A 5961-nucleotide genomic window follows, 5' to 3' on the forward strand; every position below is an offset into this window, starting at 1 on the left:
TTCAATGATTACTTAGCAAGTCCAGTTGCTCTAGAGATTTACTTACTAGATATACCATGACCTGGATGAATGAAAACGTTCAAATCAATGATTCTGTTCAGTATTTACCTAGCGTAGCACTTCTAGCAGAGTTCAGAAGGATTCTTCATGTTCAGCCGAATGTTGACTACTGTCGAACAATAATGGTTCTAATGTGTCCATACTGAACGCTAAAGCACCCTGTTGACTACACAGGGAAGGTGACATACATAAACTAAAAAAAACCCTTGTAGTGCCAAGGGCTGTATGTCGTTGCACAGAGGTGTTCTGTTTGCCACTCTCTCAGCCAGAGGCAAGTGGTAGACAAAATGCAACTGGTGATTAAGTGTTCTTTTGCCTACTAAAAACATTTTTTTTTACTTTCGATTGTGATTTATATTTGATTAATTGCAGCCATATATGTTTGATATTACTGTAACTTTATGCACTTGCATGTAATTTATAATGTTATGAGTCGGGTATCACTGAGAGCCTTTTATCACCTAAAGGGGTTGTTCACCTTTGAGTTAACTTTTAGTATGACGTAGTGAGTAATATTCTGAGATAATTGGTGTGTTTTGTTTTGTTTTTTTAATTTCTCTTTTTGTTTAGCAGTTCTCCAATTGTGAATTTCAAGAGTTATCTGGTTGCTAGAATTCAAATTACCATTTGTGGATTGAATGAGAAACTGATGAATTTATAGGAGAGGACCTAAGTCAGGAGAAGAAGGCAAATAGTTCAATAACTATACAATTTTTTTTATAAAGACTAGTTGAAAAGTTGCTTAGAATTGGCTATTATGTATATAATACTAAAAGTTGACTTGAGAGTGAACCGCCCCTTTAACTAGGCCATTGGCTCACTTTATATTTGTAGCCACAGCACATCCACACGAAGTAGATTCCATGTGGCCTTGGCAGAAGAGGGATATAATATACACTGCATATACAGATGTACGAGATGGGCTAATTACTAATAACTTGCGTTATGAATATATTACTCTGTTCTTATGAATCTTCTGTATAAATGACCCCTGTAAAAGGTGCTCAGCGATGTATTTTGTTGCAATAGGTGCTTTTTGCTCAGCTGTCTCATTGAAAACTCTGTATTATAAGTATAATGGATTCCATATTGTAAACTGTAAGGATATTATAAGCCATGGCTGTTGCCTGTACATCAATGGTGGCATGGAACTCACTAGTGACTGCTTATGTCTTTACACTTACAGGGCATCTTATTCCCTATACAAATTACAGGTGAGTCTGTATTATACACTGGAGAAACTTATTTCACTTCTTTCAGCAGCAACTTTTATTATAGCTATATTTATAGATATATATGTATAGCTTTTTTGTGCCTTTGAAATACTGATTACTATGTTATTTTATAAATGTGTATATTTTTGATATTTACAGAATGAAGAGCCATATTTATTATTGTCTGTATTATTAAACGTCCTGATGATAGTAACACCTTAGTGTAATTATTTTGGTAAGAGAACGTGGGATTTGATAAATCAGAAGAGATTTTTAATGTAGTTATGCCTTCAGTATTGTAAAGAGTGATAAGACGCACATACCTTTTAATTATATATTCTGGATCAGCACTCCCTTTACAGAAAAATGGAAATCATCATATTTACAAAGTAAAGTAGTTTTGTATGGATGATTGACCATGCATTTATAAGCTGCTGATATTACATTACAGTGATTTGTTTTTTGCTGTATAGAATTCCTAGAGGCACCTTTAATCTGAGGATTTACTGAAGGTGGGGTTGCAGGACACCAATCACATACAAATAATCACATGATGTTATTGGTACACGTTTAGCCAGCTTTAGTCTAATGTCCCACAGTGAGATTAGTCCACCGTGTGATAGCTCTGTGCTACTGTGGGCAACTAATCTCTCCAAAATGCCTTCCCACCAACAATTAAGTAAATCGCCAGTAGAAAGGCCTATGCATCACATAGATGGACCCGACCAAGTATCTGCCCACAAGGTGGCTAGTAATGCTAGCTTTATATCAGTTCTGTTCAAGACCAGCACATGCCTGGAGTGATTTTACCATTATGGCCATTAAACTAGGCAACCACCTGATTGAGAGAGACGATGGAATGTGGATTTCCACACTTAAGACAATATATATAGTAGGGCACAGCAACATTTTGGACTGCAAAATGTTTAAACCCTAAAAGTCTGAAAACATTTGGTTTAATGTGATTATTTAAGGTGATTTAGTTTATGCCTGGAAGTGGTTTCAGTGAATTCTCACTAATTCTTAAGGGTGCATTCCACCACATGGAAGCGAAGGAAGGAACACATTCCATAATTCCGTATGTGTCTGTACTCACACAGGCGCATGTAAGTGCTGATTGCAGGTGGAACACAGCATGTTTCCTCCCACTTTCGGTGCTTACATGCTCCTGTGTGAGTACAGACATATATGGAATTATAGAATGCGTTCCTTCCTGCGCTTCCCTGTGGTGGAATGCAGAAAGGAACACCTGTGCCCTAAGGACAGAAGATAGCTTAGCACATCTAACCCTGAAAAAGAATGCCAATGAAAGGCCCGGGACATATTTTTACAGCCCTGTTTTACTTTATTGGAAGAACAGAGAAGGCCTAACCAGTTTGATTGATTCGTCATGACATTTTCAACAATGAAAAGGTATCGGGGCAGGTAATTACTATTATAATTGGAGGGGACTTTTGCACTTAACTGAAATGCATATTTATACTCAATACATAATAGGTATATCAGCTAACAACCTGTCATTGTTGGAATTCTGGCACTAACAGGCATGCATTTAAAGCCTAGAGAGTATGCCTGAAAGGCGAGAGAGTGTTACGGCACAAACGGGTTAGATGCACAATCAAGCTATTTATATTAATTACTGAAGGCAATTGTCAGTGATGCCAATAGTGTGTGTGTTTAGGGAATGTGTATAAGCTTCAGCAACAAATAGGTTTGTTACTGGCGATGGATGTTGGCTTAGCAAAGCTGCAGAGCAAGTGAGAATATTTGTTCCAAATGTGTACAAGGTGCGAGTATTTAGGTAATGATGACTCAATAAATTAATGAAACGTGAATTTGGAAACCATATTTTTATACAGATATTTCATTTGAGCCATTGCCTCTGTTCACGTGATCTGTGAATAACCCAGTCGGGCCAGCTGGTTCTTTCCTCCCTCTGTTGTGGTGTATCTGTTGCTACTCCAGCAAATAACTCCAGTGCTTCGTCACACACTTTATTGTGTCTATGAAAGGTACCATCTCTCTTCATTATACTGGGTACTCTTTATTATTTTATTGCATCCAATAATGCTCCTAACTTTATCTTTACTATTGCTCTGTATAACTTAGAGCTATATTTATTGGTCTATTTTTACGCACTAGAAGTGCTATATAGTATAAAATGAAGCTATATAAATGATGACCTTGCCATAAGGATATGGGTTCTCAGTTTTACTTTCCATGTAATCTTGCTTTACATTATTTGTGTTTGTTTATATCTTTTACACTGAACTATCTTGTAGTTTCCTGTCCTTTGGATCATAGCAATATTAGCGCTGTTTTCTTTCTGTAATGTGAAACCTCTCTGACCTAATGCTTTACTGCACAGATAATATCCAGATATCCCAGCTCTATAATTCATTGTACCAGCATTGTGTTATCTCTGTCAAGTGAAATTACATTCCATTACTGTGGAGAAGGGCCGGAATTGTTTTCTTTTGTATGGAAAACCAGCCAGGAGTTTGGCCCTTAAGGGCCGTGGAAGACGGGGAGATTAGTCGCCAAAACCCTCTTTAATTATTTTCAAAGGTACACTTAACCGCCTATAGGTGACATGAGCAATAATATAGCAATATATATTTGAGTAATGAGGACTGTAAGCAGGATAACCAACCTGGCACAGAGGGCTGCGTATATTTAACAAGATTTTCATTCATAAGCCACCAGTGAATTAAAAATAACAGTACTGCAAGGCAACACTAGGTGGGGCATTCTAAGCGCTTATCTGAAGGGGCTGCTTCCTTTCCTTGAAATCTAGTGACACAAGTATGGTATGAAATAAAAGACTTGTGATTTGTGAGTCACAGTGATAATATGCAACAACATATTAGCACACAGAAGGCTTGGCTTTCCCAAGTCTAATTATTATCAGAAGGGTTCCTAGATCTTCTGGCAGTTTCTATCTTTCACAAATCTCACATGATAATGGTATTATTCTGTACCAGGATTCCATGCAAGTCCCTTTTGGGAGTAGTAAATCATTTTCATATTTTTTTAATGTGGAATACAGAGACACTTATTAGTGGGCAACCAAAAACACAATGGTTATACTACCTTTGCTATATACTGAGATTGTAAGCTCTTCAGGGCAGGGACCTCCTTCCTACTGTGTCTCTTACCACATGGCAATACATTCTGTATATTTACTCTTATTTCTCATAAGGCTGTGTGTATTATTTTATATTCTAAAGTTGTAGAGCAAATGAGCTTATCATGCCTGTTATCAGCAACCCAACATTGCATTTCTTACCACGGTGTCCCTTAGGCTGGCCATACATGGACCATGTCTGGACTCCAAATTATTGGGTAGCAATAAAATCTATGTATGTATTGTGTATCTAACAATATTTCTGGGGGACCTACCAGTGCAACCTTAGCAAATGCTGTTGGCTACCCAGGGTCCACATAGAAGCAAAGCAAAAAGGGCATGGGGGTACAGAAAGCACAATTATCATCTTAGGCAAACAACATAAAGTATTACGTGTATATTTTACAATTCTTTCAAAATGTAGCTGAAAGTAGGAAATTCATTTTTGTAATACACCCACCCAGTGAGCTTGATATGAAGTTAATCATATGGATAAGATATATGGCTTGCAAAGCAAGATCCTACAGCTACTGTCAAAAATATACCCTATTCTGATATAGTCACGGGCTAAGAGAGCTGGGTTGAGAGGAATGGGGAAAAGGCAACAAGCACAGAAAGTGCCTATTACATTTGCCTCCCAGAATTCATGCTGTTGTGCTGTATATAGGCCCACATCTGCCCAAGGCCAGATATCGGTCGTGCAGGCCCATCTTTGGTGCCCCTACACAGCCGATTAGCTGCCGAATCAGTCTAAGGGACCAATATCGGCAGCTAGAATCAGCCCGTGTATGGGAACCTTTAGGCAGTGTTCCCCAACCGCTTGGGTGTTGCTCCCAGTGGCCTCAAAGCAGGTGCTTATTTTTGAATTTCTGACCTAGAGGCAAGTTTTAGTTGCATAAAAACCAAGTGTAAAGCCAAACGGAGTCTTCTATAGGCTGCCAGTTAACATAGGGGCTATTAAATGGCCAAATATTGCTCTTATTGGCACCCTCGGGAACCTTTTTCATGCTTGTGTTGCTCCCCAACACTTTCTATTTAAATGTGTCTCACGGATATAAAAGGTTGGGGATCCCTGGTCTAAGGGGAGGCTTATTCTGTCATCTTTTAAAAACAAAAACAGGGTGCAAACGGGGTGCTCCACTGTTACAGAACATTGTATTTTATCTGTTTGTTGTTCTAAAACTTTCCTTTTGTGTCACAACAACTTATCCACTGTCTGACCTTGGGCTACAATTTGAACAATTCATGGCATGACAATAACCCTTGGTGCCCTTGTCAGAGGCACAGTAGTAGCACTTTTAAGAGTTGCTAAGTTCAGCACAGATAAGATGCCTCTAGGGACGCGAGACAGGAATTTGGGTACAAACAAAACCACATGAAAATCTGAGTCAGTTTTTCGGTTTCCTTTTAAATGTCAGTTCCTCTTTAGAAAACAGATGTAATAAAAATAATTTGAGGTTTGTATACAGTATTTTTCCAAGGAAATCTGTTGTCACAAGGGTCATCAGTGGCACATAAGGCTTTGGTCCAAATACTTACTACTTAACTGTGGTCTCTTCC

This window comes from Xenopus tropicalis, chromosome 1 (genome assembly GCF_000004195.4).
Source record: "Xenopus tropicalis strain Nigerian chromosome 1, UCB_Xtro_10.0, whole genome shotgun sequence".
Lineage (NCBI taxonomy): Eukaryota > Metazoa > Chordata > Amphibia > Anura > Pipidae > Xenopus > Xenopus tropicalis.